The following is a 14,380-nucleotide window of genomic DNA, read 5'->3' as shown; positions in this document are numbered from 1 at the left end:
CTGAGACTCCCGCAGGGCACAGGGTCTCTGGGTCAGCACTGGCTGATGGCCAAGAAAGGGGCTTTCTATTATTTCCTTTTTTTTTTTTTAAATCAAACTTATTTATTCACATAGATCGAATGAAGAACTTCAAAGAGCTTTTATTTCAGGAAACCTCCTCCCCTGACCTGTCCCCATTGCCTGCCTCCCTCCAGAAAGCCGTTTTCTGCTCTTTGAGCTGAGCTGCAAAGATCTTCTGTCCTATTCCTTCCCTCTCCCCATGCCCCCAGCTCTGACAGCTCCGGTTCTCAGCGCCCTGCTGTCTCCCCTTCTGTTCTGGGAGCTGTTAGATCTCACCAGGCCTGCATGGTAATTGGTGGCAACAATCTGGGTCATAGTCGTCTCTGCTCGAACATTCTGGGGCATGTTCTCAGTAGGCCTTGTTTGGCTTTTCTTTTCTTCCCAATTCTTTCACAGTTTGTTGTTGTCGTGGTTGTTATTACTGTCGTCCTTCGGTCCAGCTCTTATCCTACGTATTATTGAATGGAGGAAGCTTTTCCCAAATCGGTTTTTAGCAGGGAGTCTGTCCAGAGGAAGACTGAACACTGTGGCCCAGACTCATAAATTTCATTGAAATGAAGGTTTCCATGTATAGGTCTTTTACTCCATCTTTAAAAATGAAATGTAGTAGCCAAACTGGAAAGAACATAAATTGCATACATGAAACAGAAAGAGAACAAATCACAGAATCTCCTTTGTGTGACTATCCCTCGGGGTGACTGTCCCTTGGCTCTGGAAACCAGCCTCTGGGCGCTCACCATCAGCCACATCCTTGGAAACCAGTACCCAGAATCGTGGTTCTCAATTGATTGCCTTTCTTTGTAGATGGATGACAATTCTTTTTGCACATTTATTTTAAAATATTTTATTTATTTATTTAAGCGAGCAAGAGAGAGAGATCACAAGTAGGCGGGGGGGGGGAAGCAGGCTCCCCACTGAGCAGAGAGCCTGATCTCGGTCAATCCTGGACTCGATCCCAGGACCCTGAGACCATGACCGGAGCCGAAGGCAGAGGCTTAACCCACTGAGCCACATTTGCAAAGAATGGAGCATTTTGTGTGTTTCTTTCCCTCATGTTGTTTTCTGGATTCCTTGGCTTTCTTACTGTATGCATAGTGAAGTGTAGAGAGCTTGTTTGCACGTTTTTACCTCTATTAAGGGTTCCATGGCGGTGGCTCTACCACAATTCTTCTGTTCGTGTACAGTTGGGATTGTTCTTAGTTATTATTCTTAGTTTCACTCCTTTGTACAAGAGTTACCTGTCCTCCGGGACAGAGGTGCGAAGTTTTATCTAGTGGTGCGATTGCAGGGTCAAAGTTACATGCTCAACGTCACTGGATGAGGCTGAACTCTCTTCCAAAGTGGTTGTACCCAACCCAGGGTCAATGAGTTCCTTGCATTCTCCTTCCCTGCAAATACATTCATTTTTGCGTTCCCACTGACCCCTCCCTTTTCAGCCGGCTGACAGTGGCAGGTGGTTGTAAGGCTGCTCACAAGGACTCTCCCCTTCCTCCTCCATCAAGGTGTTTTCAATCTCAGCAATGCCCCTCCCATATCACCCTCTGTGTTTATTTGTTGCTGCTCCCCCTCCCCCCCAACCCCTGCCTTCTCCATATGTAAGTTCCAGGGGGCAGGGATTTCATCTGCCTCTTCAAAGCCGTTGTTCGGGGTTCAGAAATGTGTAAGGCACACAGCAGGTTCTCAACAAACGCCTGCTAAGTGAATTAATAAAAACACAAACTAAATCAGAATTATTGCAGTAAAAGCATTCAAACACGCACAACCTTAAAATCACATGAACACTTAGGAAGAGGCCCAGAGTCCAAAAGGAATCTGCAGGATTGCCTGGGAAGTGTTGGATTTCTCTCTCTCTCTGGTTATGTTCTCTGTTTAGGAACTTATTTCTGGCCATTATCCTTCTCTTACCCATTTGCCAGTCCCTCTTCTGTTCACAGGCAAATTTCTTGAGATGCCAGACACAAATTCTGAATAGTTTCAGCCCAATTCCACCTGATCTCAGAACCCACCACTCTGTCCTAACCCTTCTCCCCACAGTTACTGTGTCTCCCAGCCTCATCTGACCCCCACCCCTGGACAGGGCGCCCTGGGTGGACGTCTCTGTTCTCCTTGACCCCTCTTTCCCCGAGCCTCAATGACACCACCACCTTCCCATAGCTCTGGCTTAACATAGTAACTTTTCTGCATTGTCTCCCCCCACCTCCCAGTGTCCTACGTGGGATCCTATAAGCGGAGCCTGTGTACAGGACTTATGAACACAGGACTTCTTGGAGTCTGGTCCCAGGAGGAACCGAGGGAGGGACCAGGGCTGTTGCACTGTTGGGTGCAGTGAAACTGAACCTCCATCTAATCCTGGCATGCGGTAGAGTGTGAATTGCACTGTGATATCTGTTCTGTCTTTCAATCAGGGACCGGCACTTTTGTCCCCCTCACCGGGGGCAAGCCTTTGCTGCCCGCCTCTAGGAAGGTGACTGGCATTCCTGCCACCAGGCAGCAGGGAGGATTCGAGGGTGGCCCTGCAGAGGAGGTGAGTGGGTAAGCCACTAGGCCATGCCCCCATAGTCCCTGGGACCCACGGCTTCTGTGTCCAGGCACACCAGGACAGTTGTTCACTATGGTGGCAATGGATTTTTGTGGGGGTTTTAAAAGATTTTTATTTATTTACTTGACAGAGAGAGATGACAAGTAGGCAGAGAGAGAGGGGGGAAGCAGGCTCCCTGCTGAGCAGAAAGCCCTATGTGGGGTTCAATCCCCGGACCCTGGGATCATAACCTGAGTCAAAGGCAGAGGCTTAACCTACTGAGCCACCGAGGTGCCCCGGCAACAGGTGTTTTTTTTGTTTTTTTTTGTTTTTTTATTTATTTTATTTTTTAAAATTTATTTGACAGAGAGAGATCACAAGTAGGCAGAGAGGCAGGCAGAGAGAGAGAGGAGGAAGCAGGCTCCCCGCTGAGCAGAGAGCCCGATGCGGGACTCGATCCCAGGACCCTGAGATCATAACCTGAGCCGAAGGCAGCCGCTTAACCCACTGAGCCACCCAGGCGCCCCAACAGGTGTTTTGATGAAGGAGGTCCCACGTGAAAATGAGGGGTACTTGCTAGAAGGATGAAGGATTGGAACAGAGGGTTTCAACCTCAGCTGCTCATTGCATTAGCCTGGAGGAGGTTTACAACCCCTGATGTTCACTCCGCAATGCCAAACACTTGTCTTGGGGGCTGGGGAGGTGAGATTCCAGGGGCAAGAACTGGGGGAAGGCTCCCGGGTGGGCTTCATGGGCGACTAGGATGACAGCATGGTTACAGCAGGGCCCTAACCTTAAGTTCCAGGCAAAAGACCCTAGGAGACCCCCCTCTCAGCAGTACCAGCGAGGGCAGGATTCTCATGTGGGGTCCCCATGTTATGGCCTTGTGAGGATCTTTGGTTGGGGGGGGGGGTGGCTGCGGTTTCAGAGGACCTGCTCCTTACAGTGCTTGGCACCTGCCTTTCCTGGCATGTTATTGATCACCGCAGGGTGCCAGACAGAGCCCCATGGAGCTCTCAGCAATGAGAGTGGTGGCAGTCTAAGGCTCCACCTCAGTGTGCAGCTTTCAGTGATGAAACAGGTCACCGGGACTCATGTCCCAGGGACACATCGCGGTGTCGGCTATGTTGTGCGTGTGGACATCCAGAGACACAGAATGGCATGGGTGCCTCTGTGCCCCCACCTGCCTGTGCACACACACACACACACATATATATATACCTTATTCTGTTTGTCTTGTGAACCCTGACAAGCATAACTCCCCAGGTTGACCTATAGATTCAGCACAATGCCTACCAGAACCGCAGCTGGTCTCCTTACAGAGGTTGACAAGCTGATCCTAAAATTCATGCAGAAAATCAAGGGACCCAGAATTGCCAAAACAATCTGGTGAAAGAACAGCCAAGTTGGAGGATTCACATTTCCTGGTTGCAAAACTTATTACGAAGCTACAGTAATCAAGACAGTGTAGCATTAGCATTAAGGATAGACGTGTAGACCAATGGAATAGAATCAAAAATCCAAAAAGAAACCCTTATATTTATGGTGAATTGCTTTTCGAGAAAGATGCCAAAACAATTCAATGGGGAAAGGATAGTCTTTCCAGCAAAGGGTGCTGGAACAACTGGTAGCCATGAGCAAAATAATAAACCTGGATCCCTATCTCACACCATATACAAGCAGTAGTTCAAAATGGATCAAAGACTTAAGTGTAAGGGCTACACTGTTAAACTTCTAGAAGGAAACATAGGAGTAAATCTTTGTGACTTTGGGTGAGGCAATGATTTGATGCCCAAAGCACAAGTGACTAAGGAAAAAATAAATTGGATTTCATGAAAATTTAAAATTTTGTACTTCAGAGGATACCACCAAGAAAGTGAAAATACACCTCACAGGATGGAGACAAATATTTGCAAATTATATATCTGATAAGAGACTTTTTTCTGATAAAAGACTTTTATCTAGGATGCACAAGGGACTCTTACAACGCAATAAAAAGACAAAAACCAGTTAAAATTCATACATGAATGAGAATTTGTATTATTTCCCTTTTTGCCTCTTATGCATGAAACTGCTTATGAATGGGTGAGTACCATGTGGTTTCTATGTACAATAGACTGTGTTTCAGCAATAAAAGAATGAAGTTGTTCTTGTTTTTGAGAGAGTGTGACAGTGCTTGCGAGCCGGGGGCCAGCGCAGAGGGAGAGGGAGAGAGAGACTCTCAAGCAGGCTCCAGCACGAATCCCATTCGAGGCTCCATCTCATGACCCTGAGATCAGGTCCTGAGTCTGACCCTTAATCGATTGAGCCTCTTAGGTGCCCCTGGAATGCAGTTTTGATACATGATTTAATAAGGACGGACTTTGAAAATATACTAAGTGAAAGAAGTTCGTTGCAAAAAAACTACATATTGTATCATCCTGTTTACATGCAGTGTCCAAATTGGCAAATCTCTAGAGAATAGTAGGTTAGTAGTTGTCTAGGACTGGGGGACGGTGGTGAGTAGAGGGGACTGCTAACAAGTACAGTTTCTCTTTGGGATGATAAAAATGTCCTAAGGTTAACTTGTGGCGATGGATATATGACTCTGAATACACTAAAAACCAGTGTAGATTTAAAATGAGTGAAAGGGGGGCACCTGGGTGGCTCAGTGGGTTAAAGCCTCTGCCTTCAGCTCAGGTCATGATCTTAGGGTCCTGGGATCAAGCCCCGCGTCAGGCTCTCTGCTTAGCGGGGGGCCTGCTTCCTCCTCTCTCTGCCTGCCTCTCTGCCTACTTGTGATCTCTGTCTTTCAAATAAATAAAATCTTAAAAAAAAAAAAAGAGTGATCGGTATGGTATGTGAAATATATCTGGATAAGTCTGTAAACAAACAGAAAAGGGAGATCAGTAGGAAAGTGACTCAAAGAGCCTGTGGTCAGCCCCCAGGCATTCCTGCCCAGCCTCCCCTCTCTCCTGTCCCACCACCATCTCTCAGGCCCTCCAGGCTCCCAGGGTCTGTCCCTCCGGCAGGAGCTGGTGACTGTAAGGGCCTATTTAACCAGAGAGACTCCATCTCGGTTAAAAGCCATTTTAATGTTTGTGCAGTAAAACTTAAACGGAACCCTGACCCCCCCTTCCCCTACCCCACCACCAGAGAAACTTACTTAGAAGCAAGTCTGGGAAGCTAGTAAAATATGGTCAGCCAGTTCCTAATAACAAGAGCCCATAATACAAGGACAAGTCGGGCCAGGTGGAGACATCCAATCAGTAAAAAGCACACATACTTACTCTCTCCCTAACCACCAAAGAATGTAAACCCCGCCTTTTGGGCGCCAAACTTGAGCACCAGTTCTGACCAGAGTAATAGGTTGGATCAAACAGCTACTATAGGGCAAATTGTAATTCAATTGGCCACCTGCACGTGGCCTAACATGACTCTACAGTGTTACAATCTCATTGCTGCCTATGTGTGGCCAGGCTTTTGCTCTATAAAAATTAGTCTGTGAGGCTGGGAGGGGTCGCTCTCTTCTGAAGCAGCCCTGGCCGGTCAATCTTATTTCTAATGCTTCTAATGCTTGGCATAGAATAAAGCTTTGCATAACTTAACTTTGTTTCAGTCTCATTCCCTTGGCCAATCAGTCTGACTTCTAATGCTTGGCATAGAATAAAGTTTTAAATAACTGTCACCTTGTCTCAGTCTCATTCCTTTGATAACCGACCCTAACAGTGACCAGCTGACCAGCTGGGCCATGCCGCTCAGCCAATCAGCACCGTCCGGCAGTTGGTTCCCCGGAGACGGAATCAGTTAAACCGACAGAGCCTCCCTCAGACTCCTCCGTGGGTCAGGATTGTTCATTGGTCTAGGCTCAGCCGGGAGGGCAGTTACTGGAATGTTCGGGGTCAGGGGCGGCGACCCATAGTCAGTAGGGTCAGGCCACGCAGGCACACTGTGTATACAGCCAGCCCTGGGCCTGGAGAAGAGCTTAAACCTTGCTCCTTGCGGTGAGTGGAGGAGGTGAGGATGGGGAAGTCTCCATGTGGCTGTGAGAGGGGACAGCGTGCAGGGCTGGGCAGGAGGAGAGCCCTCTGGGCTCAGGCCCACTTCCAGGGGCCGGACTCCCTCCTGTGGCCTCAGGACAGGCCTCGCTGAGAATACTCTGTGCACAGACTGGGACCTGGGAGAGGGCGGGAGCGGGAGCTCGGACACAGGCATTAGGGCAGGTCCCAGGATCTGACTTGTGTGTGGGGGGAGAACAGCACCCACCATGCTTGGTGTGGCAGACAATGGTGTGAACCCTGATTTTACCTCTACCAAATTCATTCCCATGGGTCCAGGGGAGGGTGGCCTGGGAGCTGTGGCCTGGATGGGGAGGGACCCCGGTGCTGAGCTCAAGTGCAGCCTGCAGTACCCCACTGTGCTGTCGGCCAGAATGTGCCCTTGGAGGGTGGGCTGAGAGGCCGCGGTACCCCAGGCCACGTGCTTGTTCTGACACGACGACAGCTACCTGGGCAGCTGACAAGACCCCTCTTGGAGCCTCTGGCTCTCTCTGCGTTGATGTAAGGAGTAGGCCCTCCATCGGGGCGTCATGAATTTGAGGGCCATGCCCTGCTGAGTCACTGAGCCCTCTCTTCCTGGAGGGACTGTCCCGGGGGGGATGGACCCCAATTCCCCGCTGATCCTTCAGGGGCCCCAGGGCTGGCATGGGGCAGCAGGATGCTGCCTCTTCTCTGACAGCCCACGTCACAGGCCCGTCCAAGTGTCCAGTGAGGCCACAGGGCTCCGACAGCTTCCCCAGAGCTTCCTCCCCGAACTCCTCCGGCTTCAGCCAGAGCCTGTTCCCTTTGGCCTTGGAGCTACCAGAGGAAGATGTGGGCTCAGAAAACATGCTCACGTTGATGGGTTCTTCCAGCTGCCAGAAAACCAACCCAGTGGGGACTGTGGGTGGGGAAAGGCCTCCCTCCAGCTCTGGGAACGCCCGTGATCACACAGGCCCAACATGGAAGCTCTGGGCTGAGCATGGGAAATGGGGGTGCACTGAGGCTCGTGTGGGTGGGAGGGCGATGAATAGGAGGACAGAGGGAGAGGTCTCCGTTCTGGGTGCTTCTATCAGGCCCTCGCCCCAGCTGCCAGGTTGATCCGAAGTAAAGACATGACCCAGACGAGCTCTCTCCGCTCCTGAAGTGGCTTCAAGAGTCCACACAGAAGGGAAGGGTTGGGGAGAGTCCACTCGGGGCCAGACTGCTGGGTTCCAACAGCAGCTCCTGCATGGAGGCACCCCGTGGCCCCGAGGGTGAGAACAGCACATTTTCTGTGCTTCTCTGTGCTTCCACGTCGTCTTTGGCAAAGCAGGCGCGGTGGGAGCATTTCTGTGTGGGAAGAAGTCATGAGCCTGTAGTTCCTGTCCTGGGCTCCGAGAAGGGACAGGTGCCCAGGAAGCACCCCACACAGGACAGTGGTGGGTCGGAAGGGGTTCAGAGCACAGAGGGCCCTGCGGGCAGGGCAGACACCTGCTGGTCACTGGTGACCTGGCCACAGAGAATTGAGGCTCTGTCCCGTGGGCAGGGAGATCCCTTTGAGATGTCTTTGGGCAGAGTTGGGGGGGAGGGGGGCAACAGCACAACCAGGATGGTCGGAGGCCCTGTGTGTCGCGGGGCATGGTAGGTCCAGTGCCAGGGCCATAAACTTAGGAGGCTGAGCTGAAGAATCATCTGGGCCCTCAGCTCAGGGGGTGTGTTTGCTAAGCTCGCCCCTCCCCCCACCACACAAGTGTACGAGCACACGGATAACAGACCCACCGAGACGTGCCCACATTCAGACACAGCCCTGCTCTCCTCCCCGCAGCCCAAGAGCAGACTGAGGCCACCGGAGAGGCTGAGAGGCTGACAGGCTCCCTGGGCACCAGGACAGGGGACCCACCCCCTCCCCCGACACCCCTGTGCTCTGCATGGACAAGGACAGACAGACAGCTCCTCGAGGGCCCATGGCCACAAGAGTCAGCCACACCGGCCCCTGCAGCTGGGGCAGAGAGGCTCAGAGGAGGTGAAGGGACTGAAGGACCCGCTCACCAGGCTCCGCCCACTCCCAGGGCCCCTGGGGTCCCCAGCACCTTCCTCCAGGGCCTCCTGCGCTGCCCGCTCCTCTGAAGGTCTTCAGTGACAGGTAAGGCCTGAAGCACGACCCGGGGCTGCTGCACAGGGCAGATGGGCACCCACTTGGGCTCTAGAGGCCGCTTCTCCTGCATCCAGTACCTGGTCTCCCCCCACCTCCCTGGCTTTGCCCTAGGATGCCCGGCCCCCCACCCCCACTCAGCCCACCTGAGCTCTGGCCCTGCAGTTTCAACAGGCTTAAGCTCACGGGCTTTCCTGTCCCCTAGGGAACCAGACTCATGGCAATTTCCATTAACCCGCTGATGGTGATTGATACGCTTGCCAAAACGGACTAGAGGCACACTGGGAGGGCACTGCACACACCCCGGACAGCAGGTTGTCCTCAGAGCTGAGCCTGTGCTTCTCGCTGACTCTGCCCAGCGGGTGCTTGACTGTGCTGTGGGCAACGAGTGGTCAGACTCGCAGAGGGACTGTCAGGGGTAGAAATCCCAGAGGCCAGACCCTGCGCAGTCTGCCTGGGGAGAAGAAGAAACACAAGGCTGGCCCTGAGATCTGCTCCCCATGCCTTACCCCCGCGCCCCTCGCCCCCACCCTGTCCATCTTGGCCTCTCATTTGGAACAGGAAGTGGGGAGCACAGAGCAACACCCAAGACCCCACAGAGGGGCAGCAGGAAGGATAGAAACGCTCAGGCCTTTCACTGTGTCCTTTTGCTAATCCACAGGTGCGGATCCGGTTTGGATGCTGATGGAGAGGAAGGAGGTGGCCCCACGGGTGGCTCCCGCCCCCCACAAGATGCCCCGCCCCTCTCCTGTGGGCTCAGCTTCAGTTTTCCAGGCTAAGGGAGGCCTCAAGGGCACAGATGCCTCCTCCCTGTCCCACGGGGACAGGACAGGACTTGACGGCCCCTGGAGAGATCCTGTGCCTTCTGGCTTCCCCTGGAAACGTGTGCCTGGCAGGCCTCCCTCGTGCTGTGCTCCTGGTCTCAGCCCTCCCTTCTGCCAGGAAAGGGCCTGGGCTGGAGGGAGAAGCCTGGAACCTGCCCGCGGTCCCTGCTGGGCCAGCTGGGGCCACTTCCTAAACTCCCGGGGCCTCGGCCTTCTCCTCCTCCTCCCGCGGGAGACCCTGGGACAGCCTGTGAGCAGGGCGGACAGCTGGGAGGGGGGCGTCCAAGGGACCAGGGCTGAACAGGTGATGCTCCTCAGATGCCCGGGTTCAAGGCCTGTGGCGCCACCTGCTGGCCGCGTGCTGTGGGCACCTGTAAGAACCTCTTTGTGCCTTTGCTGTCCTGCCAAGGTGGTGGTAATGAGAGAACCGCCTCCGCTGGCGTCTGCGCAGAGACCCAGGGCGCATGTGGGCTTCTGGGCGAGGGTCAGCCCTCATTCCGGTTCGCTGCGGGGAGAGCCTCAGAGCTGCATGAGCTTTTTGAGCTCGGCCATCCTTGTCCATCTCAGGCCTTAGTCTGGAGGCTGGTGGGAGCTAAAGGTCAGAGCGTCCTTCAGCAGCCTCCCGGGGAGCCAGGAGTCCTTCCCTCTGCACTCTCCAAGGCAGGGTCCTGTTGGCCTGGCCAGTGAGTCCATTTCCCAAGAAGGACTCAGCAGGTGAGGTGACTGGTGTTCTCTTTGGTTTTGTTTCTCATGACTGAAAACAGGAGTATGTGATTGTTTTTCATGCACCCTCAAGTTGTAATCAAGTTTTAATCACCCGGAGAGGAAGTGAAAGTCCCAAGTTCAATGCTAAGTCCATCTCTCCCATGAAAAGGGAAGAAGGTCATTGCAGGTGGAACATGATTGAGGGACCATGGCCCTCATGGTGTCACTGCGTGGCCCAGGCCCTGAATTTGGGTTGAGGACCTCTCTCTGGAAGGGTTTCATGACCAGATCATCCTGGACATGGCAGCACAGGCGTTGGGCTTCAACGTATATCTCTTGCTGGGCCATGACTTTTTTCTCATTTATTCTCTCTTCCATTCTGTTGTCTTTTGGGGCTCATTTGCTGGTTGTTCACAGAATCTTACAGAGTAACTCTCTTCCAGTGAATCCCATCCCCAGAGAGCTCATGTTGGCCTCCTCAAGTTCTTTCTGGAATCTGCTTCCTTGGAGGAGCTCTGCTGGTGTTTTCAAAAGGTTCCTTGTTGGCTTGTCTTTATTTTTTTTTCAGAAGCTGATAATCTTTTAACCCCTTTTTGCTTTTTTGTGGTGACTTTTTTTGAGCTTTTACTAAATCCATCGATGATCCCTTGATTGGTTTATGGAGTGTACCAGAAGAAAAATATGGTCATTATGGGCTCCCCCCGAGACTTCAGAACAACATGACCTAAGCCTATAAGCCTGGGTGGGGTAGCCAGCACCAACCCAATCTTGCCCTCTCCATCTGTAGCTTTAGATATTGAGGGTTCGTCTAAGATTATGGGGATACTTCAGTGTTTTGGCTCCAATGGATCAAACAAGTCAGAACTGGCCTAGGTACTTCCTTTAGAAGACTAGTTCTCTCATGTCCTTCCTATTTCTCCAGGGGTAATGGACTTGTTTATTTCACTCTCTGTTGTTTCAATTCCTTTCTTGTGTCTTGATGATTAAGGAGTGTCACTAAGTAGTTGTCATCCAAGGTCCAAGAATTGGCCACTGTGATATGACCCTCCCCTCAAGAAAGTTTGTACCTGATTTGTTGGTCTTTACTTGAGGCAATGACTGGCCACCTTCCTCACCCCCATGGCATCTTATCTTCCTGAAGGAGCCATCCCGCCACACGGGTTCTTTCCCAGTGCCCCAGTGGTCCCAGATAGACTTGTCAGTAAGAGTTGAGTTTGTAGGGTTTTAGGAAGGAATGTGTCAGAAGTGCAGGGGCTGAAGAGCCTCTATGTGCCCAGACTCCTCTACACCTTGTCCCCAGGGGTCAAGTGATTACCCCGCCAACAGCCAGCTCCTATTCTAACTGAATCTCAGTGGGACATTTGCATTCACCCATTTCCTCCCTCTGTGACTCATCCACGGACATCTCCCGGGATCCACTTGCTCTCTGAGTCCCATCGCTGCTGAGGGAAGCATCCTGACAACATTCTGTGTCTTCCTCCAGCTTGGTGTGTCTCCCACTCCATCCTACCTGTCCACTGTTCCCTATAGAGTCAGAAAATGTCCCATGCTCTAGAGGTTAAAAAAAAAAAAACAAAACAAAAAACTGAGCTCAGGAAAAGTGGTCTTCACAGGTTCACATGGAGTTGGCAGTGAGGTAAGACCTCAACTCCAGGGCTTGGTAATACTGGGCAGCCTCCGTGGGATTCCTGATGTCCGAGAGTCCTGATGAGAGAGGACAGGTAGGGATCCCAAGGTCCCAAGGGCTCCAAGTGTTGTCCAAGCCTGCCACCTCCAAAGCCCCACCCAGTGCACCTGGCCTGGGGTATCCTTGGTGAAAATAAGTACATTTTACCTGTTGCCTCTTCCATTGCTGCCATATCTCCTCTCATCCTATTCCTTGATAAATATCCAAATGTTATCAACATAATTGGGAAATGGAGCCTGGAGGTGAAGGGCCAGACCCTGGAAATGGCAGCATTGCAGTCTGGAGACATGGAGGCTCAGAAGCTCCGAGTTCAGGGCCTTCTAACCTTGGGAGCAGTAGTAGTAGTGCCCAGGGGAACAGGGAATTGGGGACCAAGTTTATACTGGGCAACAAGATTATAGGCATAGTTTGAACGATGTTTACGTGGTCCCAGCACAAAGAGCTGGGACTGCTTGGATTGAAGCCTGGGTGCTAGAAGGTTGTCCGAGAACAGGTCAGACATGTGGACCAACGTGGGCTCTCCCAGGCCCTGGAAGCCCAAACACTGCAGCAGGGACAGTGCGAAGGGGACTCTGACATGGGGAAGGGGCAAGGAAGGGTGATTTGTATACATTTTCAGAATCCAATGATGAATTCCCATTTTAAGAGGCAGATAGCTCTTCAAGGTGCACAACGAATGTCTTCCTCTCCCTACCATCTGATCTCAGAATGAAGTGTTGTCATTTGAACCTCTTCTATTTTTTAGAGATGACTGCTTCCTTAACTTTATAAACTGCTTTATTAATGTGATTGAAAATATTTGGTCATGCTTTTCATTTACCTGTGGCACCATTTTTGGGGGGAAGCTTTTCCTGGCCTTTTTCTCATCTTTGATTCAATTTGTGCTCCTCTTTTTTAGAGAACACATATGTGAATGAGTTTAATTTACTTGTACTCAATTTTTGTAAAATTTTCGTGTGGGCTGTGTCCCAAACTCCAATACACTTTTATTATGTCTCAAGGTTTTGTGTGTGGTTGTTTTCATTCATCCAAAGGAGAATGAAAAACATAGTATCTATGTGAGGTCTTGTAATATGTATAGTAGGCTACAGTGAATACTAATAAACTATGTGTCCACTCTCAGCTTAAGAAATAAACCACCATTATCTGATGGCCTCTGTGCATCCCCAAACATTGTGTCTCCCTCTCTCACACCCAAGGTAACCACTGTCCTGAATTTTGTTTTATGAGTCACTTGCATTTCTTTATAATTTTACATTTTTGGTATATTCACAGAAGTCATTAAGTGCATGACCTAGAACATTGTATATAAATGATTTTTGTTTGGATGTCTGCCTGAGGTCGTTATTGGTCAACAATACCACAAGACAAATCACCCCAAAGCTCAGTGGGATGTCCCAATAAACATTTATTTCATTGCTGTGTGCCTAGTGGGGGCAGTGGAACTCAGCTGGGCTTGGGCGCTGGGTCTAGGCTGCTTCCAGATCTAGTCCACATGCTTCCAAACTGTATGACCTTCTGGTTCCCTGAGGCAGGCTTTTTGGGCTTCAAAAGACAGGAGCACCAAGGGAACAAGACCAAGCATGCAAGCTCATTTGAGCTTTTAGTTTGTGTCACCTCCACTAATCACATTGGCCAAAGCCAGACCTATGGCTTAGCCCAAAGTCAAGTGTCAAAATTATATTGTGGAGTTGTTCCCTGGTAGAACATGCAGCTGTAGTGTGTTTTTATTGATGTGTCATACTTTATTATAAAGACAATTTTTCCATTGTTCTCATAATAAACATTTGAGTGATTTCCAGATATCACTAATGAAGAGAGAACTATTGTGGACAATCTTGCAAATATGTCCTACAGCCGACATGTGAGAAGGGCTACGGATTATGTAACTAGTTAGCATAGTTATCCAAAATTTTGAGATAGAGTGAAAAGAAGTTGTAACATTTTATTAAGTCCATTTAAATGTCACCTGATTCCCCTGGAATGAAACTGTTGATGGCTCTTGGAGTTGATTGGAGCTAATGTTTTCTAACTCCCTAATGTTAAAGGTTAACTCGAAGAAAACTGGTTAGGTGTGTCGATTCTAAAATTAGTCAGGAAAGGAGGTAGCATCAAAAGTTAGAGTAGTTTCACGGTGTGGGGTAACAGTCAGTTTATATCTAACTTAGCAATTTATATCTCGGCATTTTCCCCACAGGTTATATAAAAATACTCATGTCCTCTCTGAATTAGTTTTGCATTATGCTGCATTCTTTATTAATGAGTTGAGGAAAATCTTGGCATATTCTTGCCATTTATATGAGGATTGTTTTTAGCAATTTGAGAAGGACATGTTTATCTAGGAGGAGAATTGCTGGTTCACAGGAGAGATCATATTTAATTTCAGTAAGATCAAACCATTTTCCAAGGTGACTGGATCCAGACCCCAAATCCCAC

At 50.4% G+C, this 14,380-nt stretch overlaps 1 long non-coding RNA gene across 2 annotated transcripts; it reads left to right on the top strand.

Moving 5' to 3' along the window:
- The first annotated feature begins 6,383 nt into the window (after nt 1-6,383).
- Nucleotides 6,384-12,944, top strand: LOC131808100 (uncharacterized). 2 transcript variants are annotated; one of them, XR_009344673.1, is made up of 3 exons: nt 6,384-6,561; nt 8,402-8,719; nt 9,390-12,944. It is a non-coding gene; the product is annotated as an uncharacterized LOC131808100 (long non-coding RNA). The 2 variants fall into 2 exon arrangements; XR_009344674.1 differs by having other exon boundaries at nt 6,384-6,574.
- Nucleotides 12,945-14,380: the final 1,436 nt, after the last annotated feature.

The sequence above is a fragment of the Mustela lutreola genome, chromosome 9, assembly GCF_030435805.1.
Source record: "Mustela lutreola isolate mMusLut2 chromosome 9, mMusLut2.pri, whole genome shotgun sequence".
Classification (NCBI taxonomy): Eukaryota; Metazoa; Chordata; class Mammalia; order Carnivora; family Mustelidae; genus Mustela; species Mustela lutreola.
The sequence above is the reverse complement of the archived record's forward strand: the minus strand, read 5'-3'. Positions and strand labels throughout refer to the sequence as shown.